Source organism: Melopsittacus undulatus, chromosome 1 (assembly GCF_012275295.1).
Source record: "Melopsittacus undulatus isolate bMelUnd1 chromosome 1, bMelUnd1.mat.Z, whole genome shotgun sequence".
Lineage (NCBI taxonomy): Eukaryota > Metazoa > Chordata > Aves > Psittaciformes > Psittaculidae > Melopsittacus > Melopsittacus undulatus.
This window is the reverse complement of record NC_047527.1, coordinates 70,784,363-70,809,883: the sequence shown is the minus strand read 5'-3', so window position 1 is coordinate 70,809,883 and position 25,521 is coordinate 70,784,363.

Genomic DNA, 25,521 nt, shown 5'->3' with positions numbered 1-25,521 from the left:
ACTATGAAGGCTGTTCTTTGTCAAAGGGCATCCTTTTCGTGATTATCAGATGTATGCAAATAATCTGCATGTATTCTTAGTGTGATTTGTAACATTCTTGAGAAGTAAATTTGGGGGGATTAGCTTAGCTATCAAAGAATGTAATTAAAGTTACTAAGATCAAGTTGTTCCTAATTGTTTTCTTCTGGTGCTTTATCAGATGTGAAGCGGAAAACCAGAGAGGTGGTACAACACAGTAGCCCAGATGTTCATTTTCAGCAGTACTGTAGGTTGAGAGGCAGTGACAAGTCTCACAGGAGCTACTATAGTAGCTGAGAGGAGATCCACTGGTACTCCTCAGGACTTCTCACCACCCAGTGCTGGAACTTTGGGGTAGGCAACCTTGTCACTGATAGTCTCAGAATTAGCTATGATTTATCTTATTTTTCTAAACTTAGTAGCACAAAGGTGCATTTTGTCTAATACCGTTAGCCATTTAGACCACAAAAAGATCAGTGAAAGGTGAACAGAAAATGTCTTTGTAGAAAAGACTTTCAGGACAATTACACCTAATGGGCAAGATCTATTCCTTCCCCTTCACCAAGCACCTTTTTAATACACACTACTCTATGAAGACTGAGCTATCTTGCTGGATGGCTAAAAGGGGGTTCCCTTGAATCAGGAGCATGACTCCTCTGTGAACACTGGCCCACCTCACAGTTCTGTTCCACACAGCCTTTGTTCTAAGATGACAGATAACATTTCTGGCCTTACATTGATCACTTCATAGGTTCTCCCTCCTCCCCCTGAAGATTTGGTGATCCTCTTACACTGGTTATTGTTTGGGAAGCATTTGAACTGACCTTTATTTCACCCATGCCTCAGGGATGAGATCATTTAGAAAATGCCATATTAAAAAAAAAAGAAAAGGCTCCATTCTGTGAACCACAATGGGGTGACGATGCAACAAGGATATTTACAGCAAATCAATGAATCTGTCTAATTACTATCCTCGAATTCAGAGCATTTGCTCCTACAGTGGGAGGCAGACTACTGGTGGATTGTTCCTCCCTCTTTAAGACCTGGAGCTACATATGTCATATTGTGAAAATGTGATACCAAATTGATTCTAAAAAATTGCCTTCAGATTACTCACTAGGAAGCAATTGGAGCCAGGCCAGGAGCAGATGGCAACTCAAAAGGCAATCCTCTTTCTCCTCGAGAAGTACTATTACTTTGTACTTCAGCAGCAGTATTGATCTGAGAAACCTGCTGCCTTTTACAAACAGTAACAAATTTCATAGTGCCCTGGTAGCACAGTGAGTAGGATTTCTCTGCTTTAGAACATGGGGGAACTGATGCATGTGGAAGTTAGGTTTACACCATTCCCATGCTCACAGTTTTCCAAGAGACTGTATTTTCCAGCTGAAGAAAAATCTGCACCTCTAAAATCCCAGCATTCTGCCACCAGCTTGGCACCCAAGCACATGAAGTTAAGGGATGCTAATTAGAGGCAGAGGCAAGCCATTGACTAAAAGAGACTTTCACAAGTCATGGAAGAAAGTACCTAGCAGGACCAGAGCGGCTCAGTCCTGGGTTGTGCTGTGCAGGCTCACCCCATACATGGGGAGTATCCAGCTACTCCTGAAACTCTTGCCAACACAAAGCACCTCTTGGACAAGTTAAGCACTTGTTTAAAGTAGAACTCAGTTTCTGAATAAGAATACCAGCTAGGCGTTATACCCTGCGGCACAGCTGGATACAGGGAACCTGCTGAGATGGTGAAACTCTCCACAAACAGGCCGTCAGTATGCTTCCCTAGTCAGGGCCAAGAGTACTCTTCGGCAATGAAAGAGACATTTTTTAAATGGAAAAAGCAGGGAGATTTTCCTACTTATTACACTGATACAGTAACCAATAGAGTCATGATATTGAAATGTGAAGAATTTCAGCCCAAATGTTGGGGGACGGTATAAATAAGTTAATTTGAGAGTGGGAGAAAGCTTTCCTACTTCTCAGACCTTATTTTATACGTAATGAGGTCAAAAACAAAACCCTCAAGCATGAACAACATTGGGCACACAGCAAACAACTCTGCTGTAAATTGCAGTGAATATCAGCAACAGCAGATCTTAAGTGGGTATAAATTCTCTATAGAAGAGGAGCTAGAAAAACATCTATCAGCAAAACATTATCTTCATCTTGTGTGAAATACATGGCATGATTTGCAGAGCTCACAATAGCACTTAGGTAAGTTTGGGAACTTTAGCATGATTTGAAGTGGGGATTCAGCTCACAGAGGTTTCATTTCATACTTATGGAAGGGTGATTTTGCAGGGATCTTTAAAAATTGACTCTTTCAAAACAGAAATCATTTTAGAATGATCTTCACCATGTAGGTTAGCGAAGGAGAAAAAGAAAGCTGAACCAGTGGCAAACTACCTAGGAGACAAAAAATACTAATTTCTGGAGAAGCAAATCCTTTTTTTCAACGAGCAGTTCAGAAAGAACAAGTACAATTTACTCATTAAAGAGGTGTTTTGATTTATAGAATTTAATCAAATGTATTGATCTGTATGTATTTCAGTGCTGACACTCTTACCCTGAGAGGCTACTTTTCAAGAAAGCAGGCTGTATTATACACTAGGATGCAGTTCTTGTCCCAGTGAGGTCAAAATGCAAGTTGAAGTCAGGCTTGACTTCATCTCTAAATTCTGCAACAGATATTGTATACTTAAAAGTCACTTTTTATTTTGATTGCTTGTATGCTAATGCTTTTATATTAATATGTATATTTATATTTTACACTGAAATACTAATACTGTAATTATTCTTTATTTCTAGGAAACTGAACTTGAGGTCTTTATAGTATTTGTCTACTTGAAACCTTCCCACACATTGAGGCAATGAGGTAGGGCATCTTTTTGTTGCATTGCGTGGACTGACCAAATGCTAAGAAATTGCAAGAAATAGAATTATTTCTCCAAGAAAGTAAAATGCTACATAGTTGTAAGTTTGCAAAAAACAAGCACTGACTAACCCTAAAGTGCTAGTACTAAACCTTGTGCTCAGATAGTCCTGATATTTGAAGTCAAAAGATCATTTAATTCAGATGAGTAGAGCTCTGACTGGGGAACACAGCCCTCATCGTAAGAAAATGCAGGCATCCGGTATCACATGATAATCATACATAGCTATATAATTTCAGCATCATGTCATAAGCATTTCTGCTGCATAACGAAGCATGAATATTTCTGGGAAACACCAGTACCTCTATCATATGATAGGACAGAGACCAAACGATATGCAAGGAAGGGAGCAAGAGAGAGCAGACTGTGCCCTGAGTATACTGTTAAAAACATGATTTGGCACATATAGTACAAGATGTATATCCATGCTCTAGGGACTGATTAAAAGCACATTTTTGAGTTATATCATGTCACAGGAAAGCAAGTATCACATTTAAAGAGGATAATGGTGCAGAACTGGGCTGATGTGGAACTGGAAGGCACAGTGAAACTCATGCTCTGATGGACATGGGACTTTGGAAGTAGGTGGAAATAAGCAAGTTTCTTCCTTGATGAGCAAAAATCCCAGTATCCCTTTCTCCTTGGAAAGATACAGAAGCCAGTAAAGGGTAACCCAACATCCTCAGTCCCAATGTTTATATTACAGCAACTCCTGGGTACTCCGCTTGCATGACAAAAAGCCATTGTGCTGGTCAAACATTTCATTAGCTGATAGAGCTATTAGCTGATCTGCATCTTATTAGGTGCACCCCATCACTGAATATCCCATAATTGAACTTGACCTCGAGTGCAATCATAAGAAGTCAAGTTGTTCTCACTTTCTTTAATGAGAAGGTTTTGCAACATAGCTACACTGCTGCAGACTCACAATGCAATCACTAGATTCTTCATTAAGCAGAGTCTTGAATGTATGATGACACTGGCATAGTTATATCTATCTGTGCAATCTGTCCTTGATGGATATGAGTGCTAAGGACCACTGATAACAGAACTGGCTGGGACAACTTAGGTAAGCCATCCACTAACTGTCTAATTGCAGGTAGTCATGGCAGGCATAAACTGTGAATACTTGAGGACTCCCACTGTCTAATTCAGTCTTAAGAAATTCTCCTACTTGGTGTACAATCCCTTTCATGAGCTTTTCAAGCTAAATGATAAATCAATTTAAGTTACTTCTCTCCCTTCAGATCTTCCCAACTAGAAAACCATCAGAATGGCACTGCTCAGGTAGTCTGCAGCCATCTTCTAGTTTCCAGCCTAAATATATTCACAGCCAATCTAATTTCCTTCCTGCCACCATTTGTCTGTCTGGTCTATTTGTGACTCAGTCCTTATTTATGACTCACTCATATGAAAGATAAGATTTGTGGCTTAGCGAGTGGCCTAATTGCCCAAGCGATGATTATATTAGAAATGCTCAAAAGGAAACATGTGAGTGCCCTTCTTAAAGTCCAATTAAGGAAATACATTTACATCTAAATAACTCTAAATAAAAATTTAAAAATCCATTTGACCTGGAGTTTCCTTGATAAATATTTATGCTATGTTTGCTAATTACTGCAGCAATTTTCTCCCTGATCCTCATGTTCAACATGTGTACAAGGAAAAAGGCAAGGCAGTGTCAATTAAACAATTACAATACCTGTTTCTGTTTCATTAGCCTCCAGTTGTGGGAGTGACTAGCTTTCGTGATGTCTGTGCTAGACTGTAGTTCAGATGAACTTGGTGGAGCTGAGGGTATGTGGGTGACTTGGCAGAACAGCTGGAACAAATGGCAAAAGTTATCTTTGCTCCTCTCCAAGGGAGCATGTTCTGGCTTTGGTTCGTCAGCTCTGCCCCATAAAGGTCCGGCTGGAATTTCAGCTGCTTCTGGATGCTGGGATAACAGCAGTGAACAACAGCATTTTTTCAAAATGCACTTAGATCTCAGTCCTGAAACTCACTATCATGCTGGGATTGAAGGCTTTGCAAGAGCAAAATTAAAAGGTCGTAGCCTGTCTAGAGAAGGACATTTTAGTAGTAGTTATTAATTTTGTTATTCTTGCAGGATGAGCTAGAGGCTTTAGCGACAGATCGTCCTCAACACCATAAAAAGTCAGAACAAATGGCCAGTTCTTGCCCCAGAGAGTCTTACATTTGGTGGACAAATAGAAAATATTTTCTTGGAAGATGCTATCTTTTTTTGTGGCAGTCTATCAAATCCCACTTCCAGCTTCGCTATCCACCATCTATTTCATGAATGTTATTTCAGGCTCAATCCTCAGCTGGCACGAGTCAAACATTGTGCTATGTAAGTCAGCTGAACTGTGCTGATTTATGCTTGATGCGTCACTTCAGCGAAGACAATGAAGTTAGGCCAACTGACATCAGCACGGGATCTGGCCCTCAGACGCTGTCAATGCCATTTAGTGCCACTGTCCTGTTTCCGCTTCTTCCTTAGTATGTGGAGAGATTTTTCTGGCTGACTTCAACCAGGAGCCAAATGCTCTCGGCTCCCCTTCCTGCTCCCAGCCTCCTCCCCAGCTCATTAACTGCCGGAGGAATGGGGGGTGTGGGAGGGAGGAAGATCCGGTCCTCTAGAGGTGGTTCCATTTATAAATATTGTCTTTACTGATAATTTCTTGTAGTTGCTTGTAGAAGTCTTTTAGGCTGAAGCAGAAGGCACACTGCAGATGGCAAGGATATTTTTCACAGTTTTTATGGTGGATAACAATATACTTGACATTTTGCTCATTAAATGTGAGCCTTGGTATGTGAGTAAACATGCTAGGCATCTGCGCTCTAAAATTACCAGTGTGAAAAGCAACAACTCAAATGTTTCAGTCAATAAATGTACAGCACAGAAGCAACATTCAGCAACTTTCTGAATGCTGTGTGCAAGGCGAGGACTGAGTTTGCAGTATTACATGGAACACTCTAGAACCAACAAGGAGGAAATAACATATTGCTTTACAGTCCATAATTTGCAGAGAGAGAATTACATCCAAAAATCGCTAAAGTCAATGTAAACACGTGGTAGATCATACCCATCAACTTGTGTTTCTAGGGGAAATAACATGTGCATAGTCAAGATGCAGAAATACATTGAAAAGAAAGGAAGGTAACTAGAATGAGCTGAAAAGAAGGAAGAGAAGGTCTATGGAGGGAAAGGCAGTTTGCCATTGGGAGGACCAGGACAAGAAGGGGAAGAAGGATGACGCAGTGTGAGTAGTTGTGATGAGTGACTAACCAGAAGGAGATCAAAGAGAACAGGTGCCACAGAACTATACTTCTTTCTACCACAGGATGGTTTCTGCTACCTGTCTTTATTTTGACACATTCTCAAAGAGATGAGAAAGAGAAAGGATGAAAACTCAGATGGAAAGGAAAACTGGAAGGGTCAGATAGCTATGAGAAGACAACCAATTTGTTACTTAATTCTGTATGATGGAAATGGGCATGAAGAAAGTGAGGCTCACCATACCAAATGGTGATTTATTTAAAAAAGACCAGGAGGATTAATTTCCCAATACACACGGATTTCTCAATACAAAGAAAGATGTCCTCACCTTTTTCTCACTCTCAAGTAAGTCTACCTTCATTCCAATGTAAAATTTCAATTTCTTTTTAGACAGTTACTCTTCAAGTCATGTATCTTTTTTTCTTTCTCCTCAAATAAAACCCCTCAAAATATTTTATTGCCTTCAGAGAGTCAGCTCTTCGGTATAGCACAGCGTGATCTGAGAGACACTGATAAAATGGAAAGGTTTTAAAAGCAAGCTGAAGCTGAACTTTGGTATAAACTTGACTATACTACTCTTGACCATAGTAAAGGGTTCTGCCAACTGAAGCAATTGATAAGTTCCTGTTAATAAAGTGGAAATGAGAGCAGATCCATAACTGACAAAACGAAAAGAAAATGGATGGATTTTACTTAAAAAAGGTAAATCTTCAAAATTTTGGCACCTCTAGACCCATCTAGTCACCCAGTCTAAGAATCCTCATGCTCAAACCATATTCATGCATTTTTCTTTCCTATACTTACAGAGCAATGACAACTTAAATGAAAACAAACAAAAAACCCAAATCCTGGATTGGTTACAGAATAGTTTAAGCAAGTGTCAGCCTCACACAACACACTTGGCAAGATGCAAGGAATAACTGAAATTCCAGAATGAGTTAATTTACATAATAAATGTATATCAGGACATCTTCCTGATACTTGAGAGGTTTTCCCTAAAACATTTTCATCCCCATTCTTAACTACTTTTTTTTTTTTTTCGGAGGTAGGCCCCAAATCTTTCATATGCAATATCAAAGCTAACAAGTATAACTACCACACTGTAGTTATAAAGTGTCCAGAAATTACTGTGACAGGTAAGTATATAATTTATACTGAAGAATTCAAATACGTAGCAAGATCAGTCTGATTAGATTATTCCTGAAGGTTTAGTATCAGATCTGATGGAGCAATGATCACCATACGAGGTTAGACAGCTATATAGATGTCTACGTCAAGGTGTACAAAGTCCTAGAACCTGACATCACCCTCTTAAAAGTGGTGTGTGGCAAACAGTAATAAACAGAAAAAAGGAGGAAGGGAACAAACATGTAATCAAATTAAATAGACCTCAACACTGAGCAGACATGCACTAAATACATGAATTAAGTAATGAATTTTTCCCAAGTCTGATATTTCTTCATGCAGTAGTGTGAATTGCAAGCGGTATGAATTGAATATCTGAAGATACAATTGAAATATATCACATAAAAACCACTGACAGAAAATAACTTTCCTTCCTTGTCCCTATTAGCTTCATAAACCATCAGATAGTTGCACCAAAACTTAAAGGAACATCCCTTTCTTCAGGTATCACACAATCTTTGCCAATTCAAACATGTGGAATTGGGTTTAATACAGTTTCTGGCATTTGTATCCAGAACCAGGGAGCTGAAGCAAGAGAATTTGGGGAGTGCAAAAACGACGTAATTGGTTCCCTATCTGTAAATATGCTACTGCTGCTCTACTGATCAATCCCTGTGCCTGGAGCAGCTCTGGAAGGCAGGAGGTGTTACAGCCACTAGCTGAGGGAGGGTTTGATGTGAGGAAGGGTGACAGGACCAAGGATCTGCGTATGCTATCACATTTTCCTATAAATGCTCATAATCAGTTTGTTGTGATGAATGATTTGTTCAACTGTTAAATGCTATCAGGCTATAAATCCTCATTCAGCAGGGAATTAATAAGTTCACGTGTTCAATATTAATTTATTCATTAGCTGACACCAGGGCATTCAGAGCATGAGACGGTTATTCAGACAGATAGCAGTGAGATATTTCAAATTATTCTTAACAAGCAGACTTGATGTCATGACAGAGATTCTACAATTTAGAAGAAACCATGAGTAGTAAGCTGTGGTATCTGCTCTGCATTCATTAAAAAGGAATACTAGATATTTGAAAGGCAAAACTGCAGAGGTTTTGCTAACTATCAAAAACTGGACACACTACTAGCATAGCTAGTAAATATCACTCACAGCCCTAAGATAATGAGAAGCCTGATCAGCACTATGTTGGTATCACAGTGTGGTGTGCTGTGACAAAACAGCTAACCTGATTAAAGCAACTCCTTTGGTGATAAAGCATTTCTCTCTCAGAGCCCAGAGCCTTGCTCAAGTTGCTGCATTTAACGTATTGCCAAATACCAGTCAATACAGGACTACAGTTTACCAGCCTTCAATAAATCGAAGGTGCTGCAGCAGCTTGAAATACCTCCACAAGACAATAGACACAGGTTCTGGACCAGGATTTCTTGGGTCTGTTGTAATAAAGTTGGAAGACAGATAATATGGCATCAGAAATAAACAGTCACGTGTCAGCGTCCGTTCCTGAACACAGCAAGCATGTGTCCTTTGTCCATACCAGCACCACCCTTTTGAATTGCTAATGGGTAAAGGTTGTCTTTGAAGTTTTGCCATGCAAAATGCATTCAGTTCTGGTTTTCAAACCACCTTCTTTTTCTCACCTGGGATGTTTTTCCACCACCTCAGTCAGGTGAGGAATATCAGCACATCATGAGCCCAAGGGAAGTGAACAAAGAATGATTGCTGTATCTCTTTAGGACTGGCAGTATATCCATGTTACTGCTGAATCAAGTATGTATAAGGACTCTCTTGTACTAAATATGCACCAACTAGATGCATTTTCACAGATAAGTACACTCAGTATTTATCATGGACATTTATTCTCCTCTATCTGGAAAGAAAATGCCTTCAGAGTTTCTGGACAGAATATCTGGAATTACAAATTCCATAGCAGTATTTGGTCATGTTAGAAAGTTGATCTAGCCTGCTATTTTCACAGTTCCTAAAGAGAACTGTGCTGTAGGTCTGGTGGCAATCAGCACCTGACTACTGGGCCTCTGAACGTAGCGGTGGTGGTATTGGATCAGACTAAGGCTCGGCAGCCCTGTGTCCTATCTGTGAAGATGGCCAGTTGTAGATGCTTATTGAAGACCATAGCGGCAGGGAAAACACACAGTGGTATTTCCTTCAGTAGATCCCTGTTCTCCAGGTTTTGTGCCTCAGGGATTCCTCATATCAGAGTTATTTTCTTTTAATTCAATGTATTTGTCAATCAGTTTTAGAACCCATACAGTATTTTGGTCTTCACAAAATTCTATTATTAAACTGGGGAACTACTTATAATAAGTTGCATAATATAGTATCTCTGTCTATTTTAAACCTGTTGCCTGCTGTTCTTTTTGATATTCTCTTGTCATTATATCAGAAAAGAAACTGGGGCCATTCCCTGTCCACCTGTCCTCTGCCCTGTCATCAACTTCTTTCAAGGTGGCCTTTGTGGGGTGGATGCTGAGATGTTAGCTTTACTGAATCGCCACTTTGTTCAGGCCTTCCTGCTCCACTGGAAACATTTTGCACCAGCTGCCTGTGGTGAGACAAATCTCTTATCTACCTCCACTTTTCCCTCACAGCTACTACTTAATTTCACATGCTGGGAGAAGATAATCTTTCTAACCAGACAGAGCCGGAGCAGATATCATGGGGAAAAAGAAGAGGATGGGAGGGAAGAAGAGAGCAAACTTCAGAAAGCATGCCAGAAATGGGAAAATCTTAGTACAGACTCCCTCGTAGGGACTTTCTGTATGGCAAAGAAAAGATAGAGGAAATGCAGCAGCTCCTTTTCCTTAATCCAGGCCCACAGCTGTGGAAAGAGGCATTGCAAACACATCAGACTGAATCAACTCCCTACATGGATCCTCTCTGCTGATGGGTACGTAATGGGGAGGGGTCTGGAATAGGTATCCAGGAAAACATCATGATAGCTGTGCTTTGCAGGAAAATGCAGGACATCCAGGGATGAAAACAGGGACAAGAGAATCCACACAGATTTACTTTGAGGTCCACAATGTAAAAGGACCTATGAATTAAAGAAGGATGTGGGTTAAACCATATCTCCGAATGAATTTGCTCTCTTATGGAAGTTACCATCACTCAGAGCAGAAAGGAGTCTTTCACTGCAGGACCTGCTAGGTCTACACTAACCACTTCCATGCCAAAGCAAACATCATTCCCACAGGCCCCTCCACGGTACGTGAGGAGTACAGTTTCAAACCTCCCCTGCTCCGACCACTTTGGGCACCAAACACAAGACTGCGGGCCAGCTTCTCAGCTGGTTCAGGCTGGCTCAGCTCCTTCAAAATCACTGGAGCTCCACTGCCTAATTGAGGTTTTGGCCCAATATCCAGCCTTCAGCTCTTCAAGCAGGCAAGTTGTGGATGTGTTTACCTGTTGCAGACATCCCTATTTTTTCCCCTCTGTTCTCCCTGTTTTCCATCTCCCTGCTGCAACCATCTCCCCCTTGTCCCCTCAGCTACCAGAACTCACACAGAGGGCATTGTTAGTTATACTTTACAGGGGGTGGAAAGCACTAAATCATGGGTTAGGAAAATAAAGCTCTTACCCTGCAGCAATCAGAGGCAAGCAGTACTTCACCACCGAAACACAGCATGTGCAATGGTGCATTTTAACTGGATTCCAGAGCACAGAAATATTTGTTGACTCTAAATTATATTCACATCCAATATCTCAGATTTCATATTATTCAAACATAAAACTGTCACCGTGTACATTTGGGACTTAAATTAAGAAGAGATGATATTTTATTGCATAGAATTTGTTTGCATCTCTGTGGAAACCAGGCAGCCACCCCACTGCTGATGTCCAAGGGGGCAGTGACAAGTTAGGGAAAAGCTGAGAAACAATTCAGGAAAACCAGCTACATATGCTTCGTTATCTAATTGTTGGGTTTTTTTACAATGTTGGAGGGAAAAAATCATGGAAGGAAGCGTGATTAAATAAAAACTGACCTTGAATAATTTGAGCAATAGACCAAGCAGCAGCATAGGATATTTTCACAGGAATTGACCTTCACCCTGACTAGGTTTCTGTTTGGGGTAGAGCTAGCTCACGTACGGGATTGCATAAGCTACCTCTAAGTGGTAACACTTGAGCCTGGGGGAAAACAACTAGTTGTTGCTGCTGCGAAGCTACAGAGCCAGTAAAGACAGGCAGATGTGGTGGCCTGGGCTTTCGGTGAGCAGGGAAAGGGCTGCAGAGGCTTAGAATTTGACTGTGCCTTCTCATCCCATGCTAGCTGCAGAGGTGCGAGCATCAGGCTGTGCTGTCGCGATGTCTCCTTAGCCCACTTGGGTTTGGAAGGAGCAGTGCTACAGGGGAAGGTAAGGTAAGATACCTCTCTAGCAGCAGCAGCTGGAAGAAGACATGAGCAAAGACACCTCTCTCTTGGCATAAGGGACAGGGAGGGAATGAATTGTGACCCCCAAATGTGACCCCATCTCACCTCCATGAGCAGCACAGCTGCTTTCCTGCACATGGCAGAACACAATCGGTGAAGATGTTCTCAGGCCATTCAGGGGGCAAGCTTGCTGTCTGAACCTGGGAGCTGTGTGCCAGACTATGTGGCTTTCATGTCTGTATTTCATCTGAGCTGCATATCATGCCCAGTGTGAAACCTGATGGGAAATGACTCTGCTTGAAGGCCCCTGTGTTTTGCTTCTTGGGTATATGTGTGTCTTAAACTATGAAAAGGGAGAAAAGAATTAAATCATGCCTTAACATTAAAAGAGGAAACACAAGCATTTCATTATGACTGGACTTTGATAAAGTAAAAACAAAAAAAAAAAGCTGGTGAAACAAAGAACGTTTAAACACCTCTCAACGACATTTCCTCCAGAGCAATACAAAGTTTGGTTAGCTGATGTTAATTTCCATGCTTCTGTGGGAGAAGTGAAAAAAGCATGCTGAAAGTGATATTTTTGTGATGCCACTAATAAAAATGCAGCATAAAAGTAGCACCTTAATTTTGTGTTCCTGTTGGAGAGCACACTTCTCTAGCTCAGGTTTTTCCTCTCTGCAGTCTGTGCACACAGCTATCACCAAACCCGCAGTCAGAATTTCTGAGGCTGCCATAGCTAGCCTTTATCAAAGCCATTTTTTTCCCCCCCAAACTATGGTTCATACAACCAAGTTGTGCTAGCAGGGATCCTTTATTTTCCTTGCCCTCACTTTCAGTTTTGGGTGGACCCTGCTCAGATATGCAACTGCCTTGTTGGCATCCTTGCCGGTCTCAAAGGGACAGATTACCCAGCAGACCAGATGCTACAACCTGCCCAGGTGCTATATGTGCTGGTGTGGGGTACACTCTGACTGGGATGTCTGTGAGTCTTCACTGCAAGAAGTTGTGTGAAATGGAAACTCATCCTGGGTAACTCTTCTCCTATCTCCCCTCCTGTGCATTTTGTCCACAGCAATTGTCCTTTCATGGTGCTTGTCTCGGTCAGTTCCTATTTTTGCACATGTTGTGTCTTGGACAAGGATAGGCAGGAAAGCATGCCCTGGGAACTCGGGTAAAACACACGGAAGGTAGCTGGTTGTAATGGGTACCTCTAAAAGTCAGGCAGAGTATTATAAGCATGTGCTTACTGAGCCTGCTTCGTATGCTCTGTATAACTAGTTCTCTCCAAGGGCGACTGCAGGCATTTCTCCTATTATCAGCCGTCTGTACTTCTGCGTTCAGCTGCAGCCTCCTCAGATGCCCCCTTTCTGAAGAACTTCTCTTCCTCTTTCCAGTAACTTCCCACCCTCCCAAGCATTCCTGCTCAGCATGTCCTTGCTCCCCACAATTTCTATTTTGAGGGTGGAAAGCTCCTTGCTCTACTCTCAGCGCTCCCATCTTGAAGTTGGGGTTTTGAGATGACAAGAGGGTACCTGAGCTTCTCTCTCTGCCTCTGCAGGACCAGCACTGGGCACAGCAGATCTGCTTGCCCGCACCTTCTCCCTGGTGGAAACTAACCAGCCCTCACCTTCCCCCTGGTGGAAAACCCTATTCTCATTGCAGAGCAAGAGTGTTTCCACGTCTGCTGCTCTGCGCTTCCCTTGCTTCTCCCCAGAACAAGTGGAACTGTGGGGGAGGGAGGCACAGAAAAAGCACTCCCTTCCTCACGGAGGATTTGCAGGCACTTTGTGCTTTTGTTATATAAAATTTTATGAGTGGATTTGCAAATATTCAGCACTGATGTTACATCCACAAGGGTGGAAAGGCTCTGAAAGAGCAGCCCTGAGCCAAGCATATATCAGGGGAAGGAAGACATGGGGAAGGAACATGTGTAAATCTATTAAGCATCCTGTGTTATCTTCCACTGATATTTGTATGTAAAGCACATATATTTGTGAAGTGTAAAACCCCAGTAAAGGAATGGCCTCAGAAAGATGTCTCTGGATGCATATTTATGTTTTTAAAGACAGTACATAGCTATAAAATTCTCCAGCCAATTTTTTTATTGTTATTTTGTTAGACTGCCTGTGCATTTCTTTGCAAAACGAGCTAATAAAGCTAAGAAAACTGATGACACTGGTGCTTGGACAGCTATCAGAGGAAAAGAATAAAGTATTAGTGTAGGGAGAGAACTGAAACATTTCCAGAACTCCATTAACAGAATGAGAAGTGGTTTGAGAGAAGATGAGCTTCTATATTAGGAAAGCTTTACTTATTTCCTCTGAGATTCTGCCAGTCCCATGGGAGAAAGAAAAGGCAGTGTTGGGGGTAGGAAAAGAAGAGCAGTGAAGAGACAGGAGCTGAGAGGATTATGTGCAGGAAAATACTTTGCCACTGTTTATGCTGGATAAAAAAGGGATCCTGCCTGAGCATGAGCAGAGCACCTGCCCCACGGTTCTCCTGCAGCCTCCCAGGCTCAGGACCAGATGGGACACCACAGTTTTGGTCCCTGGAGTCAGCGGTGCAGTGTGAACACAGAGGGATTACACCACCCTCCTACACACACCCACGGCGCAGTGCAGGCGCGGCAGCAGGGATGGGAAGCTGCACAGAAAGCGCACACACACACCCCCACAGCCCTCGGAGAAGGGGGACAGGATGGCAGAGCAATAAGAAGTTAGTGGAAAAGCGTTCTTTTAATGGCTGAGCTGTAGCAGCAAGAACTGCGAGAAGCTGAAGTGACAGCAGCAATTAAAGCCGAGTAGAGCCAACATCTGTTGATAAGATGTGCTGTTGCAAGTGAGATGTGTTTACAATAGCTGAAAGAGATTATAAGAAAATTTCTACTCCTCCCCACTTACTCACTACGTTTGACAGCTCTCTTGATATTTGAAGTTTCAGTGTCTTTAGTTAGTCAGTTCTCCTTGTTTGTGCAAGTTCTATTCATGAGAGTGTGTAAAAGAAATCAAGATTTAGAAAGACAGGCAAATTATGATTGTAACCTCCTCACCCCCCAAAAGTGGATGGCTTTGCAGGGGGTCTTATTTCTAGTTCACTCTTTGAAGAAAAAAAAGGAATTTAATTTCTAGTTGATGTCTTTTATGTAGGAAAAAGGCAAAGAAAAACATCTTACAAAAATGCAAGAAGCGTGGAAAGAGGTGGAAACTGTTTGCTGTGGTAATAGAAAGAGAGATCATAATTTGCTGTATGATTAAAGCATGACACCACAATTAATGCTTGTGAAACTCTGGTCCCTTTAAGCTCTCTTCAGTCTCATTTACTGCTTTCTTCTATCTTGGTCAGCCATGCTCATCAGCATGTTCATTGGAAATGGATAAATTTATGGCAGCCTGGATTTTATGCCTCATTTACATGGATGTAAGCCACCAGAAAAGCTACACTGGTAGCTTTGCAGTCAACACATCAGTGCACGGGGCAAGGGCAGGAAAGAAGTGAGATGCAATTAAAATATGACATGAAGGGTAGCAGTTCAGCATACAAAAAGACTTTCCTTAAGCTGTGAAACAGCACAGGCTGCTGCAAACCCAGAACAGAGAACCCCTCTGTGGTCACCATAAAGGTCCAAGCATCCAACGGTGGACTTCTACAGCAGTAGGAACAGCAGGACCCGAAGATGAAACAGTTGTTGCCTGAAATCTACAAGGTCCCAGGCTTCTCATGAAGCATTTCCCACCCGGTTCCTACAATACCTCATCTGAATACTTACAATGGCCCTGCTTTTGAGCTACGTGTTTCTACCTCCCCATAATAAGGGTATTACTTACTTAGCTTTTCCACCTGCCTAAGAAAGAGAACAGAAACAAATGAGGAAGGACGCTGTGGAGGAATGCAAATAAAATGCTAACAAGGTGGGATTTAATATGTGGATTTAAGTCTGTCCTTGTTGCAGACAAGGGGAAATGTACTGCTATAGATGTGTAAAGGAGCATGTTGGAGTAAAGTCAGAACTGCACATCACAGATAGAGCTGTAAAAGGGAGATTCTGACTGAGTTTTTTGTTAAGTAGCTGCTTGAACACAGTGCACATTTTTGAGTCCTACTTCAGTACAGATGGACTGGATTTGACATCTTCTGGAAAGAATCCATGTAACTTCCTCAGTTATGCAACTCCTGGGTGACCACGAAGTGCTGGTCTGATGTGGCCTCTGTGTTGCTCCTCACTATATATCCTCATAATTTCTGAAATCCTTTACAGATGTCAACAACTCTAATGTCTTCCAGCCATCAACGAGTTGCCCCAGAATGAGAGGCTTCATTTTCCACCCAAATCCGGAGCTGGACAACATGACTTTAAACATGAGAGATGGAAGAGTCCCAGCTTTCCCAGGCTCATTCACAGTTCAGTGGCATATAACCCAAAAAAGCTAAACAGAGGAAATGGAAAACAGTCTCTTCCTTGTATGATTAGTTCTTAGACCCTGCAGACTTTACGTACTTGTGTTGTGGTTAAGTCCTCACACAACCTCGGTAGTTAGTCATCTAGATTCTGTGGCAGTTTTTAGGAACTTCCCACTAAAGGCCTTTATGTGGAAGGGCATTCCTTCAAAAACCTCTTCCCCATGTATCTGCTGGAGAACTCTCTCTAACCTCCCCTACTCAATTTTATGTAAAAAACAGACTTTGTTCCTTCTCATCTTTATAGAAGTTAGAAGGGGGGAGAAAACTGCAGGTTTTTTCACACATTGCATACAAGAGAGCAGGTCCAGGATATTCTGGTTCCAAACAGACATAATCACAGAGGCTTTATTTCAACAGCTATTTATTTTTATCCCTAGCTCACAATTAGCTAAAAGGAGTTCATGTACAAAACTGACAGTCCAGCAGATACACTAGCCATAGCTAGAAGGACTTCTACCCCTGTATAACTAAAAGGCGGTTCAAATCTACCCAAACAGAAAAGAAAATGTCCAGAATGGGAAATTCAAGATCATACTAAAATTCTGAACATAAAACCTTACCAGTCCCTCTAGACAACTGAAGGAAAGTCCTTTTTCTTTATTCCTGATAACACAGGTTTATATCAGATAACAGCTACCCCCTGGTTGATATGATTTTGGCAGTATGATAATCAAGGGTAAGTGAAAGGCAGTGGAAGGGTAATTTAGGCAAAACCAAACAGGTGATTTTTTTCAGTTCTCCGTTTGCCATTACACAACTGAACTTGTATAGAAAGCTATAGAAACTTTAGTATTCAGCTCAAATAACAAGTCCCTGTGCTTCTTGTATCTTTGTGCTTTTTAAAGCTTCTGACCCTACTTTAATGAAAGTGCATAAGGAATTTTCTCTCACTTTTGGTGGAAGCAAGGCCAAACCCCCTGTAATTTACAGAACCAAATCTAGGCTTCCTCATGTTCAAGCACAATTTCTGAGCAGATAGCTGACCTCATTTCCCTAGGCAGTTTTCTGACAGATAGGGAGCAATGTACCCGTACGTTCCTCAAACTTCTTTTCATTAGTGTGTCTAGCAGTTTAATATTACATGGTGTAGCAGGTTCATTGGGAGTGAAAGTGCAACTAATACGTAGGTGAGCTCTGTCCTATCACGTAAGTCAGGCTATAATGAATCACACATTTACTACCTAGTAAAACCCTCACACTCTCTATTTTAAAGCTTGGGTTTGAGGTAGATATGCTTTGCGCTGTCCTTTAGGAGGAGTAAAAATGGATTGCTCTTTTTATTAGTCTTGCAAAGCTGCCCTGACACCAGATTCCTGGACAGAGATGAACTGAGCAGCACTTGGCTGTTATACACAAATAACTAAGAGTCTATTTTTCTTCCATCTTGGTACCATTTCACAAAGATCTTCACAATAATACTGCAGTGACACAGGCAATTATCAGCTCCAATTGATGGTAGATTTCAGGTTTGTGTGCATTGTCAGGAAGCAGGCAACTTTGTGGTGCCCCAGGCATACAGTGCATCTAAAATGCACAAAATCATCACTGTGCATAGTTATCTCTTTGCTGTCCTTCTTTCTTGTAGAGAAATAAATTAGGCCTAACTTCTGATCAAGATATAATACATGCATCTGCTGCAACACATGCAAAAGTGCATGTGAAGTTTCCTGAAATGACTAACAAGGCAAAATATTTCACTGATTTGCAAAGGAAGTATTTTTACACTGCTTTGCACACAGATGAATAGAGATGTGAGGGAGAAGTGGAATGATGGAGAGGCAAGCAAAATAAAAAAGTAGATCAGCTTGTGACCTGTGAACTGAAAGACTGAAACTTGTTTTTATTTCAGGAACATAAAATGGTCACAAGCAGACTTCTTTGTAACTCAGTCCACAAAGCATTGTATTAAATATACTTAGGTCTTCTTCAGTATATTTTCTTACTTGTTTTTTCTTGAAGGTTGTTTTAAATTTCAGGAGAGAAACCATTTTCCAAAACATGGACTGTAAAATAGGCAGGGAAAATGAGGAAATTTTGAAATAATTCACTTAAGAATGAGAATTTAAATAGTTTTTTTCTTCCTCAATACATTACTTACAACAGCCATACAGCTTATGGAGGTGAAGTGATTATGAGTACCAAATTGTCTCCATTGAATTCAGCTGAATTAGACATCCTGCTGGCTGTATTCCTGTGCTTTGACATTTACAGGGTTGGGCTGTTGCCTAGGGAATTGGCCTCATTAGGAAACTATATCATATATAACTGTGACTATGAAGTAATTTATACAAACCGTGACTGGTTGTTCTTCTACATCACAGAACAAGAGAAATCATACTTGTGCCAATTCTTATCTAACTTTGGTGTTAGAACATTGGATGGGCAACAGGGAAAGGATGTGTCACATCAGTTACAACCATATCGATGATAAGGAACTGTTAAACATTCTGTATGTAATGAAGAAAAGCACTTCAGTCTGGAAATACTAGGATTATATGAGACAGTGTCTCAGCACATACTTCTCTCTTTTATTCAGTGAAAGTGCATCTAAGCAGATAAGGACATCTAATAAAAGCATTACTTATTCCAACAGAAGTAAGATGTGTATGTGTGTATATATATATATGGTTTTATATACATATATATATCAATCATATTTTTTAATTTAGCATTAATTTAAAATGCCTGGAGACATTTTCATTTCTTTTGAAAAAAGAAAACAAAGTATGAGCCTTTATCTGAATCCAAGACTGGAAATTGGACAAGAATCCAGTTTCTATCCAAGTCAGAACCTAGATGATGCATCTTTCTGCAAAGCTTTTATACTTGCATATATATAATGTTTTATATAAACACATATTTTTCAAAGGAATCTATTTAAACTAGGTTGAACTAAATCACTCATAAGCCAAATGACATTTTTTTAAATCAATGTAAGAACAACTTTGTTGTGTAGGCAAGCCCTTAAGAAGTGTCAAATGTGGGAAGCAGAGATTGTAGATGTATTTATCTGATAGTGTTAGCAGAGAGGTCTTCAACACTGCTATTAGTTTAGAGCAGTAATTTGTCAGCATGTCTAACTTTTGGAAGAGGTAAGACTCTATTCAAAGTTAGAGATCCTCTGACTTGCCACAAGACAAAAAAAATCAGGCTTTATACATATTTAAACTTGTTGAGATTCCATTAGCCTGGTATGTAGGCACAGATAAATAACTACCACATACTTTCATTACCACCTAGCCTTTACATCCGTCAAAACTGTATGTACCTGTCACCTCAGAGAGCACCTGAGTTGTACTCTCTGAGGTGACAACACTTCAATCTATTGTTACCTGGTGCCAACCTCATTGCCAACTGCCAGATGGGAATGCTGGTTAATGAAAACAGCACTAATACATAAATATTATGTAAATGCATCTATACTATAAATACCACAATACTGACAGCAGACCTGCAAACAAAAATAGAGAGATTTCTCTGTCAACGTTATGAAATAAGATCACTGAATGAAAGATCGACGTATGTATGCATCCTTGTGCCAGCTGTGCTGCAGCACGTGCTTCTGGGGTCATATAGCTCATGTGCAGTATTCTGGGGCTTTGGGGGAACAGCTCACATGTAGCCTGGTGTATGCACAGTGCATGGGCAGACATAATTGTTAGGAAAAAGTATGCTTTATATTATTGTGATTCTTCCTGTGGGCATGTCAGAGCAGTTTTTGATACAGCAGGTATGGAGATAAACGACCTTCTCTTGTAGGACGTCTGCTCAACGGAATTGCCAGTTGATGGCTTTCTCTTCTCCATGCACAGTCATATGTGGCCAACCAAGGGATGGACTTGTCCCAGCTTTTATTCTCTGCTGTGTCCAATATCCTGCAGCTTTACTCTTTCTGATATTTAGCAAGACCTGCCTTGCTTTGGATGCTTGCCATCTGTGGTAGAAGTGCTTTTCCCCTCCCCAGATAGGAACTTCCAGATTATACTTTTCTTTCCCGTATTGTTTCATCAGTCATCTTCTGCTGGAGTAAAGCCAAGCACGACACCAAGGCTTTTGCTTTGGGGCAAAGAGATCTTCAGGGAACAGCACTTGGAAAGCCTCTGCAGCAGGAGCAAGCTGAGATGTGGATTTTTTGCCTGATTCATAATTTGCCCATAAGATCCTGAGATAATCTAATCTTCCCAGAGAAAGATAGGCTGTGGGTGAGAATATCTGAATTCCACTCATTGAAAAAAGGAGAAAGTCCGTGACACATGGGCTAAACAGATTAAAGGTGTGGGGAGCTTTGCAGGGGAGATAAGCTGATGAACAGTAGCTTTACAAAGTAAGAGGGAAGCTAGAAGCAGGAAAAGATCTAAATGGAGTGGTACTAATAAAAATAAAAAAAGATTTGTTTTAAGGATTGAATGGACAATGAAAACTGACCTTAAAAATCACCTTATTTTGGAATTTAGAAATAATTTACATCATTAACATATATTGAACTAAAAAGATTTCCTCAATTATACAGCTGTTTATCATTAATAGGATTATACTAGTGAATTTGCATTATGATGTGAATAAAACTAATGTCACTAATAACTGTGTCAGCACTTCCGTTGTCTCATTTCATCTTATTTGACATGAGGAGGAGCAAGAAGACTCTGAGCCTCTGATTAGTTTCTCATGCACATCCTAACCACCTTCTAGATGCACCTTCTGCACATAGGAACTGATTGCCCTGCTCTTCTCTGCTTATTTCCCAGTAACTGTCACCTATAAGAGATTCACTTGGAAGAAAAAGAAGAAGAAAACCCAAAACAACAAAACCCAGAAGCACAGTACTTGGACTGCCCTCTTGCTTTTTTTTTTTCACCCTTCCAGTCAGGCATGATTTTAACAGGTTCTATCTTGAGAAGTACTAAATCCAGAAACCAGTATTTTATGCCATCTGGAAGCTTGATATCCTTGTTTTTCAAATGGCTTGCAAAAATATATCTAATTCTAAATACTTACAAATTATAGGCTGCTGAAATTCAATTCAGAGCAGAACAAAGACTAATTGAACAAGGTAAATAGAAAAGCTCATCTATTGCAATGTACCAGGTGACTGGGGGAATCAACAGAAAAGAGGTGTCTGAGACCTGCTGATAGACTGGAAGAGAGAAGATGTTTTCCACACAACATGAAAATGTAGAAATGCTTGTGTAGCACCTGGATAGAAAGGAGAGTTAGGCAGGGTGTAAGATTCAGGGCAGCCAGTGAGGGTATTTTGCAGCAGGACTCTGGAGGAGGCACTAGTGTCAAGCAAGGTGGGCAGCCAGCAAAGAGGATCAAAGGAGGACATGGCAGCATTTTTATTGCAAATTGCTGAACAGATTTAAATAGGAGAAGAGGTGAGATGTGTGAGAAGTGCAAAGGGAGGCTCAGTAAATAGTACCAGATGATGAAAAGCAGTCAGATGAAGCAGGGTTTTTTGCCAAGCTGCAATCCACCCAGGAGAGCAACAACTGCGGAAGCTGCAAGGATGCCCTGCTGCTGCTCTGCAGCCAGAAGTAGAGAGTCCTTTGCCTTGGGTGCTAGGAAAGACTCCAGTACAAAAAACAGCTTCTCAAGCTTGGCACGGGGTTTAAAGCTTCACTGAATATTTATCTTTAGTGTGTGTGTATATAAACGTGTAGATATATACACATAAACACACTTTTTGTTCTCTTTCTTTTCAGCGGTGCTGCAAAAATAATCGATGGCATTGCCAGCTATATTTGGGCTTAAAGCCTTCTCAAAGATATGCACCAGTGGTTCCATGGCACATCCACAAGTACAGAGGGAAAAAGAAAGGGGGAAAAATATGCAGAGTAGAATAAATTAAAAAAAATAGGGAAAAAATAATCAAATAAAGAAAAGACTCGTGTGTTCTACCCTGTAATTCTTGGGTGTAATATAAAATCAGACCTCTGCTCCTGAAAAAACATATTTGCAATACAACTTCTGGAAAAGAAATGAAAATGAGGACAATTAATGGTTACATAATGGACAAGGAAAAAATAGTTCTGGCTGCAATTGTGAGGAGTTTTCAAAAACTTGGCGAGAGAAGGGAATTTTCCACTGCCTGATGTCTTAGGGAGTCATTGTGGAGGTGTGGGAGATTTGGGTTGAGAATGTCTTTTGGTATTGCGACCAATTACAACTTCTAGTTACCCTAATCCAAAGAGAGCTCTGTGCAACCCTTTTGCAAAGTTTGAATCTGCTATACTAATTAAGAATTTTCAAAGAAATACATTAGACACACGCAGATTGAAGGAAAGGACCCTGACTTCTGTGAATGGGCTAATCTTGCTCCCTGTGAAGGGAAGGGATTTTTCCCACTGCTTCGGCTGGAAGGAGCAAACTCCACCCTTGCAGCTGCAGCAGACTTCCCAAACCTAACCAGATATTAGTCTTATAAATGAATCATTGATCTGGAAATGCATCTCCAGATGTTCACATTGAATCTGCAGTATTCAGCATGCTGAGCTTAATTGTCCATTCAGATCACCCTACCTGAGGAGTGCTCTGCTTAAGGGAGTCACCATATGCCAGTATAAAACCTGTGTTAAGTGACTGGAGAATGAAGCCTACTCTGTTTTACTTTGCATTGCTGTGCATTGCTCTAATCTGAGGGAGAAATAATTGCAAACGTTTTAACTGTGGAAGAATAAGGAGTCATAAAACCTTCAATCATATTTTAATATGCAGTCACACTCTACTTTCATAAATAGGAATGGAATAATTATAAAGACATCATTTTTAATTGTCACTCATCATTCAGTTGACTTCTTAAGTAGAACACACATTTAATTAATGCCTTAGATTTTAGCGTCAATTACCACATTAGATGTTCTCCCAGATTCGTTCCATCTGCTGCAAGTAAATACATTACCACTGCACAGTTATACACCCATATGTGATCAGGAACCTGATCACAATTTCTCCTGCCTCCTCAGGACCTATTGTACAGTGACTGGAAAAATTTGCAAAACATAGGCCAAAAAAATAAGTTTTGTCTTGAAATCAGAGGTATTTTCTTATAAGCATAAGGAATTTGCTCAACTTGGAGGTATTAGTTTAGCCAAGAATGACATGTTGCACCTAATGAAGATGCAGAGCATGTTTAGGCATCTCTGGGTTACCCTGCACATGGGGTATAGAACATCATTTTGTTATTTCGTCTTTTCAAATCCCTTTTCAGCTCTTTATATTTTGGGTAGCCAGCTTGATTTGAAGGCATCAGGTGATTTAGATTTGACAGTGTTCTTCAGTAAATTGTGTCAACAATGAATTGCATTCATTGTTAGTTAGATCAGTATCCTTATGTCATTTGCTATAAGGCAAAGTCTTTGAGCCATTCTTGTTGCCCTTTTCTGATGTTTTCAAACATTTTTCTGCCCTTTTTCTAGTGTAAATCCTCAGTCTTTCAGCCACAGTCTTTGTTTTGTCTCAGGCAGCTGTAGGAATCTCTTCTCCCAGCTCTAGCTCAGTGTCCCCCAACTAGCTCATCCACCTAAGGACTCTCAATGTGCCTTGCTACCAGCAGCACTTGGAGATCCAGGCAGGTTAGCTGTGTGCCACTACTCCTAGTCATTGTTCAGGTCTCCGCATTCCTGAACACTGCTTCCATGCGATCTGCCTGGTTTATTCCTGTGATGTATAGGAGTCATCCTTTGGCAGTGGAGGCAGACTCTACTAACCCACCTGCCTTACCCACTGAGGAGCCTGACACAGGGTCAAGGCTAAGGCAGCTCCTAATCTGTTACCCAGGGTGTATACACCACGCATCAGCCTCACAGGCAATGGTCATTACCCTGCTACTGGGGAAAGTTTACAGCAGCTCGAATGGGGATTAAAAATAAAGCAAAGGAAGGGAAGGAGAATACACAGATAAGCCTAATCTGGTGTGGTACAAGAGAGAGGCAACGAGGAAGAGAGAAATGACCCAGGTGGAAGAGGATGGTCTGAACATGCTGATATCACTCAGCAATCCAACTGGACACAAGAGGAAAATTTTTCACCTTGAGAACAGCCAGCCACTGGAATAATCTCCCCAGGGAAGTTGTGAATTCCCCAACACTGGACACTTTAAAGATTCAGCTGGACTGGGTCTGGAACATCTAGTCTAGGTCATGCTTTGCCTAGAAAGGCAAAGATAATGATCCTTGAGATGATCCTTGAGGTACCTTCCAACATGGTATTCTATGCTCCTCAAAATGTGTTCAATTATGGGATGCTGACCATTGAGCTCTTTTGCACTGGGCCCTACTTAATGAAAAAGATCAGTTTTACCAACCAGTCTCTGTGTGGCAGAACTTGGAGGCTTTTCACTTCCAATTCATACTTTCTCAGACTCCACTGAGAGCACTGTGCTGACCTCTGAGAATCTCCAGCACAGACTGGGGGCATTCAGCTCCCCAGGAGTCTGCCTGAAGCTACCCTTCCAGACTGCTCACAAGCATTTTCTGGGCCATTTACTGCTGCTCTGAAGTTTTTTTGAAGTATCCATAGGTTTTTGGTGCAATGGTACCTCCTGGGAACACTTCTGCAGGGACACAGGTAATGATAGTCCTTACCCCAGTGATTACATAGTGTCAGGAGGGAAAGGAATGTGAGTCCCAATGGCTCCCCGAAGGTGCCAGAGGCACACTGGCAATTACCTCCCTGAACACAACTCTAAATACTTGTGTTCATTGTAGTTAGCCTTTCTCAAATGCAGGTTTTTTCCTCTAGCAAAGAGTCCAGACAAGTGAAAACCCCACACTTATCCATGGTCTTCTGTTGAGGTTGCATCCCCAAACTGGTAATCTCTATTACAACTTCCCCAGCATCTGCCCATTGGGTGGAATGACCTGAAAATCAGGAAGAACAATGCACCCCAGGATCCCAATCAGTGCTGGCACTCCTAATTGCTGCGCTGCACAATGGGCTGCTGTGTTACCACTGCTAGGAACTGCCCTGGGAACACTGTCATCTTCTGAGTAGTCATCTTGGTCATTTAAAGTCACCTTAAATAACTAAATAACATGACTCGGGCATCTGCTCAGTCACCTGGCAATTTCCTACATTAAGACAGACTGCAGGTGTTGTAGAGATAATATCTAGTTCTCTAAAACAGGGCTGTAACTTACTTCATCAGTCATAAAATTTCAAGATAATAGGACAGATTTGGACACTCACTTAAAAAGTGGATGTCCAAAACATAAACAATATATACTGAACAAGGTGATATTTTATAGTAATGTTGCAATTATTACTTTTATAGGGTTAAAAGAATGTTACAGCCTTGACA